The sequence below is a fragment of the Ceratotherium simum genome, chromosome 1, assembly GCF_057802395.1.
Source record: "Ceratotherium simum simum isolate JZ-2026a chromosome 1, ASM5780239v1, whole genome shotgun sequence".
Classification (NCBI taxonomy): domain Eukaryota; kingdom Metazoa; phylum Chordata; class Mammalia; order Perissodactyla; family Rhinocerotidae; genus Ceratotherium; species Ceratotherium simum.
Window position 1 is genome coordinate 73,576,051 of NC_141900.1, and position 20,820 is coordinate 73,596,870.

The following is a 20,820-nucleotide window of genomic DNA, read 5'->3' on the forward strand; positions in this document are numbered from 1 at the left end:
TTCATCCAATTGCTTATTTGACATCCACATGCAAGCTTTTCAAAGGAAGAGCTGCCTGTCTAAAATTGCATTTGTCTTCTGTCTTCCTCATGCCTGGTCCTCTTTTTCTGTTTCTATTTCAGTGAATGCCATGACCATTTTGCTTTCCCTTACTGAGCACATTCAATCCAATACCTCCTAAATAGCTCTGAAATCCCTCTTCTTCCTTCCTTCACCAGTGCCATTATAACCTCTCACCTGGATTAATACTGTAGGCTCTTGTGATGGTTAATTTTATATGTCAACTTGACTGGACTAAAGGAGCCCAGATAGCTGGTAAAACATTATTTCTAGGTGTGTCTTTGAGGATGTTTCTGAAAGAGCCTAACGTTTGATTCAGTAGAATGAGTAAAGAGATCCACCCTCACCAATGTGGGTGGGCATCATCCAATCCGTTGAGGGCCTGAATAGAACAGAAAAGGCAAAGGAAGGGCAAATTCTCTCTCTTCTGGAACTGAGACATCCATCGTCTCCTGCCCTTGGACGTCGGATCTCCTGGTTCTTGGGCCTTCGGACTCTGGCCCTTACACCAGTGATCCTCCTCCATCTCAGGTTCTCAGGCCTTCAGACTTGGGCTGACTTACACCACCAGCTTTCCTGGTTCTCCAGGTGCAGGCAGCAGATTGTAGGACTTCTTGACCTCTGTAACTTGGTGAACCGGTTCCTATAATAAATCCGCTTTTATGTAAATCTTCATATCCATTAGTTCTGTTTCTCTGGAGAACCCTGACTAATACAGCTCCCAATCCCAACTCTTCTCCTAGATTTTGGTCTTGCCTTCCTTCCGTTCATTCTCCAAATGCAACCAGAAAGATCACCCCAAAAAGCTGACATAATCCTGTCAGTCCTCTGTTTAAAACCCTTTGGTGTGGTTGTTGGTTTATTTCTTTTTATTTTTTAAAAAGTTTTAAGCTCCTTTCATGGCTCCAGGGCTCTTCCAGATCTGCTTCCTTCTTCAGCATCGGCTTTCACCTTCTGACGTCCATTCCTCTAATCATATCAAATTACCTTCGCTTTTATGATGGGTTATATTCCCTTTGGCTCATTATTGCTCCTTCTTAGACAAGAATTCTTCTCCAATGACCCTTCCTCTGCCAAAACTCACTTAGTTGCCCCTGCTAGTACTTGGATATGATTTCCCCTGTTACACTACTTGGCCCACTGTATTTTAATTGTTTATCTCTTGTCTGTGTCTCGCCTCTCAGACTGTAAGCAATCTGAGTCCTGTTCATGTGCAAATACACAGCATCTAACATGTTATTCAACTCCTACATTTTCAGTGCAATTTTATCTCTCACTTTCCAGCTTTCTTTTTATATTTCTTCAACAGCAATTCATGTTATAGCTTCATTGTTTAAATGATTAAAAAAAGTACTTACAGATAGATTCTACCATATGAAATATAAAATGTACTAGATGACTATTCAATTCTGTCAAAAATTTAAAGAGATTCTGATTATAGGGACATCAAAAAGGAGATATAATTTGCTAAAGATATTTATATAATACTGAAAACAAGATCTTTCAAAATCTTAGACTATTTCTAGGTTGTACTATTTCTTTTATTTTGGCGTTTTTTCCCTTCTTGGCAAGAATTGTTTTTTTTTTTTCTATTGAACATAAAATGTAACCAGTATTAACTTGATTATATGCTGCAAATGATAAAGCTAAAAAAAGACTTTAAGAAGTTATTCTTGTGCCCCTTGATAAGGCTATACTTAAAACTTTCCAAAGATAAATCTGCTCAATTTAAGAACAACCTCAGAATGTATGTTTTAGGAACAATATAGCATGACTATTAATTATAAGCAGTATTTATATGAAGATAGAATGCAGTTCATTCAAAAATTTCCTTTGGTCAATGAGTAATACTGTTTAACATTACAAAATACTGCAATGCATTTTATAGCAGACTCCTAAATAACTGCTTTTAAATACTGAAATATTTATGTATACATGCAGATAGCAAAGATAAAATATTGGTAACATTTTTCCATTTGGGAAACGTTAGTGTTTCTTTGAGCAACATGATAAAAATCTCAGTTTAACAAATAGTGTAAGTTTGTAGTTCATTCCTGGCTCTGTGACTTTTCCTGTTTAGTTTTTAGCTTACTTGGTTACCTAACCATTGCTTTTGCTTAAAGGTCAGCCAAGAGTAAAGTTATATCTTGCTGAAGGTGAGATGTAAACAATGTCTGATCTTGCCCTGCCATTTTTCTTAAATCTTCTACAGAGCTGGGTGAAATTGTGCCAGTATTCATAAAAGAAGATTATGTTTTAGAATCTGTATTGTATTATTCAATAAATATTTCAAGGTGTCTGCAAACAGGGATTAATGGGTATTATATTTCAGGAAACCAGAAAGGTATCAACCTGAAGAATTAAATAAAACATTCATGTTTGATGCTCATATAAACTGTAACTTAAAATAAAATGTGTGTAAACTTCCTTTTCCTTTTGTTTCATTTTCCTGTCATAATATAATACAGAATAAAATGAAATGAGACCAAAATGAAAGAAGATTAAAAAAATCTAAATTTGACCTTCACACTGAAAAGTAATGCCTTTCTTCAATCATCAGCGTTAATAGTTAACGATGGTGCCTGCATGCAATTAAAACATCTAGATGAAAAATGCATGTTTCAAAGTCTCAGAGGAGTGTTTCACTGGTGCACTGCAAATTGGTGCGATTGGAGGCATCTGGACATGAGGGGACAGTACCATAAAGTCTTTCAACTGAAATTTGGGATGTTGTATGTATTCAAACATTCAATCATATTAAAAATGACTGGATTCTAGGGAAAAATCCTTGGTTTTTAAAAAACATTTTGTTTATGTCATCATTGGAAAAGAGTCTGTACATATTAAGTTGGATCTCCATTCAATACTTGTACTTAAGGGAATCATTAGGGATCTTAAATGGGTTTTTCATCTGCTATAAAACTCTTCCAAGAGCCTAGCTGAATGCTCCATCCCCATGTTTCTGTCTCTGTTCCTGCTCTAGAAAATTCTGTAAATAGGGCAACTACTGCTGCCTAGAACATCCTATAGTAATTTAAGATTACTATATTATTTTCTTTTCTCCTCGTGTTAACCACATTCATCTTTATTTTTAATTTAAAAAAAAATTTTTTTAAGAACTAGCTCCTCTCTTTCAAATGTAACCTAGACCTTGAGCAGAGAAAAAAATATATGACCTAGGATCTCTTAAAAGTGTTATTTTCATTGGTTTTTCCTTCCTAGAAGAGTCATATTTTCCAAATAATCCAGGTCACATTCTGGGCTAGGATTAAGAGCTCCAGGGAGGACTAGATCCTAACTAATTCTCCTCTTTGTATTTTTTTTTTTTTGCGTGAGGAAGATCAGCCTTGAGCTAACATCCGTGCTAATCCTCCTCCTTTTTGCTGAGGAAGACCGGCTCTGAGCTAACATCTATTGCCAATCCTCCTCCTTTTTTCTCCCCAAATCCCCAGCAGATAGTTGCATGTCATAGTTGCACATCCTTCTAGTTGCTGTATGTGGGACGTGGCCTCAGCGTGGCCGGACAAGCGGTGCGGTGGTGCACGCCCGGGATCCGAACCAGGGCCGCCAGTAGTGGAGCACACGCACTTAACCACTAAGCCATGGGGCTGGCCCACCACGTTGTATTTTTATTTTCATATTTTTTGATCTCCAAGTGATTTTTTAAATTGAGATATAATTGACATATAACATTATATTAGTTTCAAGTGTACAATATAATGATTTGATGTTTGTGTGTATTGCAGAATAATCACCACAGTAAGCCTAGTTAACATCCATCCAAGTGATTTTTTTATGCACATTAAAGCTTGAGAAGGAAGACTCAAATAAGTGGCCCTCAGCCTAAGCTTCCAACTGGGATTACATGTGGAGTTTTAAGAACTGTCATCTCCTGTGCCCTCCCCCACAGATTCTGTCAATTGGTCTGGGTGGGAACGTCAATTTTGTATTAATTAAGTGCTCTAAGGTGAAGCTATGGTTAAATATGAGGGCTCCTGGGTATATTTATGAGAATTGAGTCTAGCCTTTGGTCCAAGGGGAGGTAACAGAGTCTGCTCTACATGGGTTTGGTGGGGGCTGGTCATGCAGTTCATGTTATCCACGCTATAGCAGAATTTTGGAGCATCTGTGGGAGGAGAGGGCCCCTGAAGACAGGAAAGGAGAAACTTCAAGTTTGGTCTTCATGTAGGAGCTCATTGTTCCTGAATGTCTTCTGACACAAAGGACAGGGAAGTGTGGACTTTTCTGAATTACAAGCCCTTCTGCCTGTGATGTGGTGGTAGCTACATCCTTTCCAACACTCACTATTTCTTGTCTTTTTGATAATAGCCATTCTAACAGATGTGGGGTGATATCTCATTGTGGTTTTGATTTGCATTTCCCTGGTGATTAGTGATGTTGAGCCCCTTTTCATGTACCAGTTGGCCATCAGTATATCTTCTTCAGAAAAAATATCTATTCAGAGCCTCTGCCCATTTTTTAATTGGATTGTTTTTTTGCTATTGAGTTGTATGAGTTCTTTATATATTTTGGATATTAACCCCTTATCAGATATATGATTTGCAAATATTTTCTGCCATTTGGCAGGTTACCTTTTCATTTTGTTGACACATTCATTTTTAGATACTACTAATCCTAGCACTGGTAGTTAACTAAGTAATACACACAATGGAACAAACAAGTTGTTTCTTCCATTTGTCTGGAAATGAAATTCAATTTAACCCATTGTATTTATACAGATTGTAATAAAATGGAAAAATAGTTATTCTCATGAAAATATGGAATAGATTATTATATAATAGTAAGAAAGGAAAAAAAGACTCTAAATTACTTCTTCCATGGCCTCTTTGGTATTTAGAATTATTCTCAACCTAGAATTCCTTAAACATCCCACTTCAGGATTTCTTTAAAAGGCAATCAACCACTTTCTCAGGTTTGTGAATTATATTCTAAAAGTTCTTATGATGAGTCTAAAAATTCTTTCATCTACAGTACAGAAAAGCAGTTGGAATTCTATCCCTTCCATGTAATTTGTTAAGCTCGTTAGAGATTCTAGCTTTGGCTAACATCATGATGGAATCCTTAAATGAGTATAGTTTGTTTTCATTAATCTAAAAAATCCCAACCTATATGTCTTAGTTAATGTTTTTTATTGCAAATTGGTATCACTGTTCTTTTTTGAGTTATACCCGTAAAATATAAATTATTTATATACATTACCATTTTGAGGAATCAAATGACGTAGAATTTTAAAAATTGGTGCATTTCAATTTTAAAGAAGAAAAGGAGAGGAAATTGAATCACAGTTTATTGTGACTATGTAACAAAAGATCTATGCTTGGGGAAAAAAAGACCAGAAGGATATACCAAAATATTAATAATAGAATAAAAGCCCCACTAAAATAATGTATACCAAAGAGCTTTAGTCAAAGGCAATGATTACCAAACCTGTTCTTTCATTAGAATTACTGAAGAATTTTTAAAAGACAGAATTGCCTGGACTCCATTATGTCTTTTGAATTAGAATCCCTGTGAGCTGTGCCTGGTACTCTGTATTTATAGAAAGTTTCCGGGGGCTGTTAGTCCACGGTTTTGTGTTTGGGATCTGCCAGTCCAAAGAGTACCGTATCTATTCATTTTTTAAGAATACTCTGATTTGTAGAATTTCCCTGGTAGAGCCAAAACTTAACACGTTTTTCACTTTTATTGAGAATGGCTATAAGAAATGGCAACGTATAGAGCATTTCTGAATATTTTGCAAAATTATCTTTAAGGAGAGTACCAATGGATATGCATAGGCCTGATAAATGGAGTGAGGCTTCATGTGCTTCAGACATTTGTTTTGAGCCTAACTTGAAAGGTGAAGGTAAACATGAATGAAGGTCATCAACCTTAGACTTCTGACATTTTTATTTCAAATGAGATTTGTGTATGTGCTAAAAGAGTTAATTTGTTACATATAAATATTTTAAACATATCAAAATTTTCGTAATCCTGCTTTCTCTCTACTTTTTAAAATATATTAGGGACTAAAAAAACGTATATGGCGTGGACCTGTTTCAACTTTGAATGACCCTAGCTAATAAATATCTTTTATTTAAAGTCTCATGAAAAGAATTTCAACTGAAAATCAGAAGTAATGACAAAGTTGTCTATCTTGATGAATTGTGAGGCTGGGAGAGAACACAAATGCTGGTCCAAATTCAAGGATTGACAAGAATAACAACAGGGACTCAGCTTAAGGTTTCTTTCTCCTTGATTGACCCAGCAAACCAGCAGGGCAGATACTCCATGCAATCAGGGAACCATGGGGGTGGATATACATCTCCTTGTTGACTCTTTTGCCCTCACAGAGTCTTGCATTTCACTGGTCACCTTTCAGAGTGAGGGATCAGTTCAGTCAGAGGTGCTCACGGCCAGGGATTTCTGCCTTTCATACACTGGTCAATGGGGAGGCCACTGGCATTCAGGGTCTTTCTTGAATTCTTGCCATGCCACAGTCACATACTTCTGAGCTCTACCTTACTTCATAGTTGGACCCACAATGGGCCTGATCAAGTCTACCCCAAGGTGGTAACCCATCATGCCATGATGTTGCCCTTTATCTTGGCTTCTTGAATCTTCAGGACTATTTTTGTGTTTGATCTCAGTGTGCATGTTCCGTGATGGCAGGAACTTAGTCTTGTTCATCATTGAATCTCTAGTGCCTTCAATCATGCTTGGCCCAGAGTAAGTGCTCAGTAAGTATTTGTTAAATAAATGAATAAATGCAAATCTTCTCTTAACTCTAAAATTTAATTTTTAAAATTTGTAACAGTTATTTTATTTTGTTCCCCTTATTTTTTACTTATTTATTTTTTTGTGAGAAGGGCTAGCCCTGAGCTAACATCTGATACCAATCCTCCCCTTTTTTCTTGAGGAAGATTGGCCCTGAACTAACATCTGTGGCCATCTTCCCCTACTTTATATGGGACGCTGCCACAGCATGGCTTAACAAGTGGTGTGTCAGTGCGCGCCCGGGATCCGAACCTGTGATCACCGGGCCGCTGCAGTGGAGCACGCCCTTAACAGCTTGTGCCACCAGGCCGGCCCCTTTTTGTTCCTTTTAAAAAAACCGTCTAAAATTGTTTTTGGAACACATCAACTTATTTTCTGAAAATTAAGTTCTACCAAGACATGTACATTAATTTATTTATTTTTTAATTTTAATTTTTGCTAGTCAATCAACAATATTCACTATGTATAGAATACTATACTGGGCACTTGGGGAAATACAAAATATACAGAAGACATAGCCTATAATAAGATTTTAAAAACCATTTACTTATCTGCATATTCCTTGGGGGAACTAAACTTTGTAAAATGTTAGAATCTTTACAAAAATGAATTTTTTTTGGTCAGGAAGATTAGCCCTGAGCTAACGTCTGTTGCCCATCTTCCCCCTTTTGCTTGCAGAAGATGGCCACTGAGCTAAACATCGGTGCCAATTTTCCTCTATTTTGTATGTGGAATGCCTCCCCTGGATGGCTTGATGAGCAGTGTGTAGGTCCATGCTCGGGATCTAAACCCGTGAACCCTGGGCCGCCAAATTGCAGCATGCGAACCTAACCACTACGCCACTGGGCCAGCCCCAAAAATGAATGTTCGTACAAGTATATATTTATAGATAAATATATAAGGAGATAATTATGTGGCTAAAGTTTATATTAGTTAAAAGTTGTTATAATTATCCAAATCATAAGATGATAAATTTTCAATGTAAAAGATTTAATACAATGCAAAAAAAAAAATACAAGGTAAACCAGAAAGTTCCTCTTTTAATCCCAATTCCCTATTTGTAATCACTTCCTCTGAGATAACCACAGAAACACAGTTAATAGTTTGGGAGTATTTCATCCATTAGATTTTCTATGCACTTATATTTCCATGTATGTGTTATTCTAAACATATATATAACACATACAACATATAGTGTTATTCTACATCTTGCTTCTTTCACCCAGCAATTTGCCTTGGAGATCTTTCAAAGTTAGTACAAACAGATTTATCCAATTCTGATAAGGCTAAATTATTTGGCACTAACCACTTGTTTGATTTAACTTAGTTTCACATTTTGTAGATAGGCATATGTGAATAATGTTTATTTTTTAAGCTGATTTATTTTTCATTATTTCATCATATTTCATCTTATTGGCAAGGTGCTGAGATGATCTCATTTTGAGAATATTTAGCTCTTGAGATACTGGTTGATATAAAATTTGCTTTATCTGTATTATATGTCTTTAATAAAATAGCAAGTGACATTTTTAAATTTATTGGCTATTTTTAAGCTTCAAAGTGAATAATGGGTCCTATTCTTCTAATTCTATAGTAGAGTCAGCCTTTAATACAGAGGCATTTCTCTTTCTTCTTCTGGTACAACTTCACCACTTTGCGTCTTATGCTATTTGCAAATTGAATATTTCTGGGCAGGTTAAAAAATAAAGTCGTCTTTAGATGATCACTGACATATTTACTGAAAGCGAGAAAGATTCCCAAAAATAACCATTAGAAAAGAGGCTTTTTTTAGTTGTTGTTTGTCTCCAATTCCTTCCTCTCACTTTACTTGGATGAGCCATGCCCAATCTAACTAGAAGTTGTTTTAATAGAAAATGAAGCATTTAGAATTCAGACAGTGTATGTCTTTAAATACGTATTCTTAGTACCCAGGAACCTTCCCCTTTAACAAGTACATTGCTATAATACGTGTTCAGATGAGAAAACTCAATCAAAATCTGCAATTTCTTAAAGCATGTAACAAATCTAAGGAAGAATGAGAATCATGTTCTCTGGCTCTGAAGTGGAGTTTTCTATGCTAAAAGTGCATAACCTGGCTGTTAATGGCCAGAGAATGAAAATATACCCAACTACAGTATTCCAAGGGGCTGGCTCAGGAAGGTCGCCAGTCATAGAAACAAAAGGGAAGGAATGATTAACTCTCATTTACAAAACACAAGTATAACATGCCCACTAATCTAGATTTAGATCCAGGCTAGAAAGTATTTTACTTGAAGAAATTACTAAATTTACACATTAGCCTACTTTTGAGTCACCATAAGTTTCATTAGCAAAAATGCCCTAAGAGCGAGAAAAGGATTCCTGCTTTGCCCCAGAGAGCAATGTAGCGATTAATTCCACCACCTGGAGTGCAAGAACTTAGAGCAAAGATCTGCCTTCAACATGACAATCCCAGCTGAGAAAAACAGTATCCCCAAATGTTCTTTAATATATTTTTGTTTCTCATAATATATAAAATTTCTAGTCTTCCTATTGTTCAAGCTTACATGCTATATGAATTATCTTTTATATTTGGGGTACTTTTCAAATCTTAAGTATCAACTGGAGTCATTCAACTCTTTTTGTATTTAACTCACTATTATTTGGTCTGTAAGAAAGAGTAATTTTTAGTGATGTTTTGGGTTCCAAGAATGTACGTTTCCCATATGTAAGCTGTGTGTTAGGTACCTTATTATTGAAAGAAGAATATATAAGGGCCGGCCCCATGGCTTAGCAGTTAAGTGCGTGTGCTCTGCTACCGGCAGCCTGGGTTCGGATCCCAGGCGTGCATCGATGCACCGCTTCTCCGGCCGTGCTGAGGCAGCGTCCCACATACAGCAACTAGAAGAATGTGCAACTATGACATACGACTATCTACTGGGGCTTTGGGGCAAAAAGGAGGAGGACTGGCAATAGATGTTAGCTCAGAGCCGGTCTTCCTCAGCAAAAAGAGGAGGATTAGCACGGATGTTAGCTCAGGGCTGATCTTCCTCACAAAAAAAAAAAAAAGAAGAAGAAGAATATATAAGTTAGTTTATAAGTCAGAACTACTTTCCTCGTCACTGAACTGAATACTTAGGCTGAGCAAAAGTTAAATTTCTTATGTAGCTCACAGTTTCATTTCTTAACTCTAAGAGGGATTATAATACCGGGAATTTAGTTTATTATTTGTGAACCAAAACTATCTAGAGATTCTGTTGAGTGTTGGGGGGGGGGTAGTGGTGGTGGTAAGGATCAAGAAAAGGTTTCAAAAAATTACTCTAGCTCTAGGTGTTCTTTAATAACTCACTTGAAAACTAGCTTTTATCCTCAGCAGTATAATAAAATTATACCTTCAGAGATTACTGCTAATGATTAAAAACCAAAAGCAAAGATCATTTTTCTGTCTTCAATCTCTTGACTTCATCTTTTTTCCATCTCCTTGACTTAACAGTAACATATGTAATACCTCTGGTCATTGTTTCCTATATTAACCATGACGTTTTGTCACAAGTAACAAAAAACCCAACTCAATCTTGCTTTGGCAACAAAGGAATATATTGGCTCATGGAACTAGGAAGAATAGGGATGCGTCTATTCTCTGGTCAAACTGAATACATAAATGAATAGAATTCCTGTCATCTCCTCATCTCTCCTATCAGCTTCTTTCTGTGTGTCAGACTCTTTCCTAATACAAAAGATGCTCTCCATTTGGCAGAGAGTATGCTAATCACAGTTTGAGTCATATTCTTACAGTTTGTGAATCATGGGGAAAGATAATTTCCCTTTTCCAGTAACTCTGTAAATTTCTGGGAAGGACTCTCCTTGGGAATCAACTCTGGCCCCTCATGATTGCCCAGGCCAAGGCTCATGTTCATCGCTGCAACCACAGGGCAGTGCATAGTGATTGGAAGACCCAACAGAACCATGTGGAGTTGGGGAGGGGGATGTCAATCCCCAAAGGATTCAGGGGAGATAAGAAGGGGAGGGGTCTAAGCAAACATTTCATTACTCCTGACTCCCCTTTGACATCTCTGATTTCCCAACTACTGCATTGGCTTCTCATCCTCTTCTTACCCACTGCCTCTCATTTAGGCATTCCCTAACATTCTACTCTTTTAAAAGTCTACACTCTCTTCCACAAGTGGTTCATCTTAAAACACAGTTTCAACTAGTGTGTCTATTGCAGAAGCATTGTTAAGTTTATATCTTTACACACCAGTACCATCACTTTCTGTCTGTCTCATAGGAGCATAGATGTGAGTTCTAAGTTTACTCATTCTCAAGAAGCTTATATGCTATAGACTATCAGCATGCAACATCTAAAATAAGATTAATTTTTCACCAATTTCTTAAATCTTAACAGGAAATTGTTATGAACCACATTTTACTCTTTCCCAGTACCCCTGAGACTTAAAAATGGAGTTGGCATTCTTATTAACAAAATTGGCTAAGAACTGTAATTAATAAAATTGTTTTTCACGTATCAGAAACATCAAATGCATATACCTACCCAGAAACATCTGGGAAAACTCATCCTTTGAAAGAGAAACCTTTGCAATATATTCGACATACATACACTGTTCATTCCAGCACTCTGCTGAATCCAGTGACTTCAGTCCTTTACACTATCTACATTGGTCACCTCTTCAGTTCATTCCTTCATAAAATAGCAGCAGACAGAAATTCCCTTTTAATATATCACAGCAAAACATAACTCTGAGAAGCCAGCCTAACAGTGTTCCGCTACAGGTACTGATCACCCCAATGTCTGCTTAAAAATGGACCACCATGGAGCAAGGAAGACTCTGTTCATTTTACTCAAGGTGGTCAACTATACATCACTCTTTGTCACTCATTATAGGGCAGCTAGAAGCGTAACGTGGCAAGTGCCGTAAGAAAGGAAGCAAGTGTTAAATGTGAGTAGAGAGGAAGGAGAGATTATTTTTTGAAGGGGCAGAGTAGACAGAAAAACAAAGTAGGAAGGAAGATGATAAGTTCAATGTTGAACATTTCCAATTTTAAGTTTGAAAAACATCAATCCAAAAATTAAAAATTGGAATCTAGAGTTCAGGACAGATATTTCTCCTAGAGTTTGAAATATGGGAACCATCTAAGTAATCAAATTCTACAAATGTTTAGCTGTGTGGCTGAGCAAATAACTTGATTTCTCAGCATCTTGGTTTCCTTATATTCAAAATGGGGAAAACAATGTGTATCTATTAGGATTTTTTTGTGAGGATTATAAATTTATGTCAGAAAATTTCTTTGCCCAGTTTTTATTAACCAGTAAGCCATTGTTACTAGTATCCTAATTGCCATTACAGTGTGCTTGGCTCTGTGTCATGATGAGAGTAAATGAAGTTGTCAAGAAAGGGAGTCTAATAGAAAGGTCCACCATAATAGACTCTCCTGATGACTGTATTCACTGGCTATTTATCACTCGATCCTGACTCTCTCTCTTTTCATCTCCCAGGACCTTTATTCTTTGTGATCCATTCCTTTCCTTTTATATTTTGAATCCCTCTATTGGCCAGTACTGCTAAAGTATCATATCACTGATATGATTTTGCTATATTACTAATAGTATCGTACATAGCTTACGTTTACAAAGTGCTGACTAAGCAATCCTTGTAACCACCCTGTGAGGAGAAAATTGAGCGAGAGTCATGTCAAGTAACTGCCCATGGTGCAGAGAGTAAGTGACAGAGACAGAATTTGAACCAAGACAGTCTGAATTAGGATTCCTCAGGCTTTCCCACCTACTCAAGCTGCCTCCCTTTGTAAGAGAAGTCATTGCACTCTTTCCTCTTTGTTCAAATTCTGCCCATCATCTGATACTTATTTCCAGTTTCAGATTTTCAGGAAAGCATTTCATGAACACAGTAGCCATTGATGGTCTTCTTCTCTAAACCTCAGTGTTCACACACAACATCTTCCCCAGGAATATATGATCCAGAAAATTGAAAGTTCTATATGAGATACAGTGATTGGAGAAAATAGTAGGAGAGTCAGAGTTTGGAAAGATGGAGAGAAGGAAAAGAATCTACTACGCAGAGGTGTGGCCTGAGCCTAGGTACCACTCTGGAGTGAGCATGGAATGCCAGAGGAATGGTGAGACCCTCTTGTGGTAGAGAAAAGCAATATAAAGGCAAATAAGAAGAGTGAGATCAGAGACTTGAATGATGGGTTGAGGATTTTGAACTTTATCTTAAATGAAGTGGTTAAACGGAAAATTTTAGGGAAGAGACTAATAATAATTCAAGATTTTAGGAAGACTTAATCCATGTTTGGTGTCTATAAATGGATTGAAAAAGAAAAACAGAGCTAGCAACGCCAGTAAAGTAGCTGTTGCAACAATCCAAGCATGGAGTATGAGTACTTGGAATGTGGTGGTAGTGGGGAGAATGAAAAGGAAGCTGTGTTGATTCACAAAGCATTTGGAAGAAGACACCAAGGAGCCTGATGAGCCATAGTTTAAAGTCAAAATGATTGGGAAATAGACTGAATCACATCCACTAAGGCTGGTCAAATCTGTATGCTGCTTTGAATTATTTTTCTTTTAGTGAGGAATCAACAACTGAGAAGCTTTGTATAATTACATCCTTCTTGACTTTGCTTCTTACTCTGAGAGGTGGATTTACCCCAGTAATAAGAATTGTGACTTTGTCAGTTTTTGAAATCTCACCATCCTTGTTGTCCGGCATACGTTTTGATGGCTGACTTAATAGAGGATCATGGAATTACTTTATTCTGAATTCCTCTAGCCCTCGCCAGTCTTCACTGGCTGTTAGTGAGAGAAAAGAAAACAAAGGAAAGAGAATTGTAGGTTTCACGAATTATGTGATTTCGTTTTTTTTCAGATGTTCAGCCCAGTAAGGTATAAGCTCTGTGTTCAGGATACTGCTCTAACTTGGGGAAGCATGGGGACTGAGGCCACCTCTCATGCCTCCCCAGCAGAAGTAATTGAGTCTCCTTAATTTCCTTTTATTTCTTTATTATGGCTTTTAGCACATTTTGTCTTAGGTGAACAATTGCAGTCACCACCATTAAAATTTGAGCTTCTCAAAATTTTTTTTTAAGAAGGAGATGGAGGAAAGGAAGGACGAAAAAGAGAAAAAGGGCTTGTATGCAAGGAGATACAAGTAAATATAACTATACCTGTGGACAAAGAAGAGGAAACTTGGGTAATAATTAATAAAAATTACATATATTCCGTAATTTACACAGTGCACACACCCACACCTCTCCACACCCCCCCCCCCCCACAGAATGCCTGGCTATTAAAAGCCTGAGAAATTATCGATTACAAATGTTTTATTTTAAAAGTGTGTCAATATATCTATAGTATTGACAAACAGCAATAAGCCCCCATTTTTTTGCTTTTTTGCTAGTCTAGATGCAAGCAGATTCCTCCTTGAGCAATATCATGTCTTTTTTATCAGGAATGAAGCTGATAGTGAAGTGATAAATCACTTCCTATAGGATTAATGATTGAGCCAAGAGACAATGACAGTACGGCTGGAGATGAGTTATTGGGTGAATAAAATACAGTTCTTTCTTAAAGCACCATGGCCACCCAATTCTATTTATTTGTGGGTGTTTCTGAGACACCTCAGTATTTTCTATGTGTATAGATAGCATTTTACATTGCACAATTTACCTCCCTTATGACTTCTTATGAACTCTTGTGTTTACTGTTAAATAATTTAAGACAATCAGATCTTATTTGTTTTGAAATTCCTCATAGTGCTTAGCTCAATCCGTAGAATATAGCAGGTATTTTTATATATTTAATAAATTAAATTGAATTAAATGAATACTTTGTAAATTAAATGTTATATGATATACATCCATTAAATTTAGGTCCTATCAGAAGTTTCTTGTTTTCTGGGTTTTTTTCTTTTCATTGTTTTTGATCAACAAGTGCTAACTAAGCACATTTGGCCCAAACTGAGATAAGTTCTAGGAAATTTAAAAAAAATGACTCAAAGAAATACGAGAAAATGTAGTTCCTACTCTCAAGTAACTAACTCTCATGTCACATAATGTCAACTCTCTCTCAATTTTTATTTGCCTAGTGGCTTTTTGCTTTCGAAGACCATTTGTCTATATCCAGTTTTTCAGAATTTTATCGCTCTCTATAAAGAGTGGAAACCTAATTATTTTTCTAGGAATTGAAATATTTGCCTCCATCTGTTATTTCTACTTTCATCCTTTACTATCTTTTCCATTCTATTTAAAAGAAAGATGAAATTGAATGATATCTTTAAATACTAAGATGACAATTGAAATGATGGAAATTCAGAAGAAGCAATGGAGCATGTGACCATCCACAGTACCTAGCTAAGGTGACAATGTCTGAGAATATTTGTTTTTAAATGGGTTTCCATACCTCAAAATTGTACAATGGCTTTAAAGAATAATTTAGAGTATCTATTTTGTCATCACTTAAGAAATATTCCATAACATTTGAGGTTGTACTACTATTTGAATTTTACTGCTGAAAAGAACTTATGAGCTAACCAATTCTGGTCAGGTAGTTTTACAGATGCGGTAACACTGGCACAAATCCTGACGACACACTTGCAAGATAAAGGCAGGACCACGAACAGAACCCAAAATCCATGCCACTAATCTGGGGATATTTTTCTTACACTATGTTTTATTTCATGTAATGTATTTTACCATTCCATTTCATATACCACATATATCTTTACTGTTACAGCAATTCCAACACAATTGGATGTATAGTTTTGTCTATATGACACTAGACCAGGTTACCAAAAGGCACAACATTTTAAGGTATTCATTTCATTTATTCATTCAAAAATATTCAGAATGCCTACTATGTACCAGGCACTTTGCAAGAAGTAGGAAATATCCTAAGCTGTAAGGTCAACATGGCCCCTGACCTCTAAGAGCTGAGCGGCTCTTGCCCTGTTTTTCAAACTGCTTCTTTAAACCCTCCAGTTTCATGGAAGTACATCAAGGATTAGGCCAAAAACAGAAGAAGTTTTCGCAAACCAATAAAAAAATGTTTAAGGTGACCTACTGATTGACATTTATCTATCTGGCTCACGGTGTTGGGGAGGATTTCACTTCAACAAAGAATTCTGAATCTAGTCCAGTGGAATCAACTAGCTATAGAGAACAGAATACACTATATTTTGGATAAAAAAAGAATATGTCACCACGTATCCATAACAATAGACGCTGTTTTGTTTAAATGTATTATAAACATGTTTCTGTTTTCTCTCTCTGTGTCCCTATTTTCTGTATTTTTAATGAGATATATTTGACATATAACATTATATTAGTTTCAGGTGTACAACTTAATGATTTAATATTTGTATATATTGTGAAATGATCACCACAATAAGTCTGGTTAACATCTGTCACCATACATAGTTACAAAAATTTTTTTACTTGTGATGAGAACTTCGAAGATCTACTCTCTTAGCAGTTTTCAAATGTGCAATATAGTATTATTAACTATAGTCACCATGCTGTACATTGTATGCCCATGACTTGTTTATTTTGTAACTAGAATTTTGTGCCTTTTGACCCCCTTTATCCACTTTTCCCACCCCCCCCACACCCTGCCTCTGCCAGTCATCAATCTGTTCTCTGTATCTATGAGTTCAAGTGTTTTTTTAGATTCCACAAATAAGTGAGATCATATGGTGTTTGTCTTTCTCTAACTTATTTCACTCAGCATAATACCCTCATGGTCCATCCATGTTGTTACAAATGGCAGGATTTCCTTCCTTTTAATGGCTGAATAGCATGCCATTGTATATACATACCACAATTTCCTTATCCATTCATCCATTGATGGACACTTAGGTTGTTTTCATATCTTGGCTATTGTGCATAATGCTGCAATGAACATGGTGGGGGGGGGGGTGCAACTATATTTTTGAGTTAGTGTTTTCATTTTCTTCAGATAAATAACCAGAAGTGGAACTGCTAGATCTTATGGTAATTCTATTTTTAATTTTTTGAGGAAGCTCCAAACTGTTTTCCATAGTGCTTCCACCAATTTGCATTCCCACCAACAGTGTACAAGAGTTCCCTTTTCTCTACATCCTTGCCAACACTTGTTATTTCTCGTCTTTTTAATAATAGCCATTCTAACAGGTGTGAGGTAATATACCATTATGGTTTTGATTTGCATTTTCCTGATGATTAGTGATGTTGAGTGCCTTTTCACAGACTTGTTGGCCATCTGGATGTCTTGCTCAGAAAAATGTCTATTCAGATCCTCTGCCCATTTTTTAATTGGATTGTTTCATTTTTTAGCTTTTCAATTGTATGAGTTCTTTATATATTTTGAATATCAACCTGTTATCAGATATATGATTTGCAAATATTTTCTCCCATTCAGTAGGTTGCCTTTTCATTTTGTTGATGGTTTCCTTTGCTGTGCAGAAGCCTTTTAGTTTGACATAGTCTCACTTGTTTATTTTTGCTTTTGTTGCCTTTGCTTGTGGTGTCAAATCCAAAAAATCATCATCAAGACTAATGTCAAGGAGATTATGTCCTGTGTTTTCTTCTAGGAGTCTTATGGTTTCAGGTCTTACATTCAAGTCTTTAATCCATTTGGAGTTAACTTTTGTGTGTGATGTAAAATAGTGGTCAAGTTTCGTTCTTTTGTGGCTGTCCTGTTTTCCCAACACCATTTCTTGAAGAGACTGTTCTTTCCCCATTGTATATTCTTGCCTTGTTTGTTGTAAATTAGTTGACCATATATGCGTGGGTTTATTTCTGGCTCTCTATTCTGTTCCATTGATTGATGTGGTCTGTTTTTATGCCAATATCATCCTATTTTGACTACTATAGCTTTGTAATATAGTTTGAAATCAGGGAACATGATGCCTCCAGCTTTGTTCTTCTTTCTCAAGATTGCTTGGCTATTCTGGGTCTTTTGTGGTTCCATACAAATTTTAGGATTGTTACATTCTAAGTCTGTGAAAAATGCCCTTAACATTTTGATGAGGATTGCATTGAATCTGTAGATTCCTTTGGGTACTACGGACATTTTACCAATATTTCTTCTTCCAATCCATGAACATGGAGTATCTTTCCATTTATTTGTGTCATTTTCAGTTTCTTTCATCAGTATCTTATGGTTTTTAGTGTACAGGTCTTGCACCTCCTTGGCTAAATTTATTCCTAGGTATTTTTTGATGCAATTATAAATAGGATTCTTTTCTTAATTTCTTTTTCTAATAGATGATTATTAGTGTATAGAAATGCAACTGATTTTTGTATATGGATTTTGTATCCTACAACTTTACCAAATTAGTTGATTAGTTCTAGCAGTTTTTTGGTGGAGTCTTTAGGGTTTTCTATATATGACATGTCATCTGCAAATAATGACAGTTTTACTTCTTCGTTTCTGATTTGGATGGCTTATTTTCTTGCCTAATTGCTCTGGCTATCATGTCGAATAAGTGGCAAGAGTGGGCATCCTTGTTTCTTCCTGTCCCTGTTTTCAATACTCATTCCCCCCACAGATATTTTTGATAACTGTAATAATTTTCATACCAATCTGCTCATGTTGAAGAAAAAGCTACTTCCCTATAATGTAAAGTTTTGCATTTAAGAGAATGATTTCTTTTTGAATGATGTGATAGTTTTATTTTGTGGTTGATATAGTATTATATTCACTTAAAGAATTAAACATTTGCTGCTAGGCATTTTGAATTAATCACATGAGTGCATATTACTGAACACAGTGACTACTGGCTGAAGCAACATTATCTAGATTATAAAGTGACTTTGGTACACTGTACACAATTGGAGTCTCCTGACTAGATGTCTTTGATTTCATGCTCATGTCAACACACTTTCTGAATGCAGAGGTCTGTCTCTTTGGTTTTGTAGTATTATGAAATTTGATTTCATTGTCCTAATAGGACATAAAATACTCTACTTTTCTAGAAAGCTCTTGCATTTCTCATCTTCCTAAAATCGTTCAGTTTATGGCCCTGTAACACTATCCAAGGCATTTAAAGTCACACAAAAACTCACAGATCTCATTGCTTTCATTTACTCAGTGACCTGCTGACCTTCAAAGATTGGTCAGGAAAGTAAGGGACACGTAGGGTTCACGTTATGAGTTTAGGTCCTCTCTGGGTTCTTTTAGTTGATGAAAAACTAGCTAGCTATGATACCATATGATTTGTTAAATGGTTGTAAATTTAATTTCATTTACATCTTGCAGAATTGGTCGAGTTTCAGAAGTTTATCCAAACTTTTGCATCTATTCACAGGGCCTTTAAATATAACAGCTATGCAATGAGCACAACGAAATTAAGTTCATTACAACTTAAGCTGCTAATTCTTTTACCTATATAGACTGTATTCTGTTGAGGGTATAAGCAAGAAGGATTTTGTTTAAAAAAAAATGTTTTTTGATTTGATCATGTAGCCCTCTGGAAACCCAGGTTTTCTGTTAATTTCCACTAAAAAATTTAGAAATAACACAACAATTGATAGAATAGTAAGTAAAGTGTTTAAGTAAATAGCTTTTGAATATCATAACTATATTTTTATAAAGATTTGCTTTATAATTCATAATATGAGCTCATATTATGCAAATGTATTCTACTGTTAATATGCATTCACAGCATAAGTAGATAATGGCTCCAAAGGAACTGTTATAAGATATGCTCTGAATATGTATGAAGAATAACAGACACATGTTATGGCTTCAATGTATAGTAAGAATCCAAAAGGCAGAATGCATAGTTTTATTAATACTCATTCAGTGAAAATACTGAAGAAACAAAAGGAGACACTTTATGGTATAAATCTGAATACATATTAAATACATACCACAAACTTAGCAAGCCTTTATGAGTCCATTGATATCACACAGTAATGTGATAAGAAGTATTCTGTTACAGAACATTAGCTAGTCCATAAACATAGAGGATGATTTAGATTGAATAATATAGCTCACTTTTTAATAAAATAAAATGAAATGCTTAGAAGATATTTTCACCTGTGATCTATTGATCAGAGTATAGGTGGTGCGTCTGCTTCTCTTATGAGGGAATAAGCTCCTAAGAGACTCATCCTCCCACAAATTGCAACTATAAATTTTGGATAAAATACAAAATACAACTACCTGAACATTGTGGATACAGACAATGGACAAAGCCTGAGAGATTTTGGAGGGGAGTCAAAACTTGAATGAAGTAAATGACGTGGTTTGAGTTCCTGGTTTTTGTAAGCTTTTGATTAAAGGTAGAAAGTTGAAGCTCCAATAGAAAACCTATGGTTTTTCTGGTCTAAGGAATCAGAAAACAGCTCAAGGTGGCCACTGCCATAAGAAAATGACAGGTAATCCTTAAAATTAAAGAGCCAGAGAAGGGAAAGCCCAGGTACTATGTACAAATTCTGCCCAGTCTCTGAATCATGTATAAGGACCAAAAAATTGAACCGAGATTTGAGATGCCAGAGGTGAGGCAGAGTTTTCAGTTTCAAAATCAAATCAAGTTAATTACCTGCCAAGACAAAAATACCAACACTCTTCAAAGAAATGTAAAGGGATCCAGAGTCTCTATAACGTAACCCTCACAATACCTAGGATATGGTCCAAAATTACTTGACATACAAAAAACTAGGAAAACGTGACACATTCTCAAGAAAAAGATAACTATAGAGGATGTAATCATTTACATTGCTGCAGAACAAATTATTACAAGTTTAGCAGCATAAAATTACATACATTTGTTATTTAACAGTTTCCATGGGTCAGGAGTCCAGGCACAGCTTAGCTGAATCCTGTTCTCAGAGTTACAAAGTTATAATCAAGGTGTCTGCTGGGCTGAGCTCTCATCTGGAGGCTCTACTGGGGAAGAATCTGCTTCCAAGCTCATTCAAGTTATTGGCAGAATTTATTTCTTTGTATCACTGAGGACCCCAAACTATTGCTAGTTGTCAACAGGA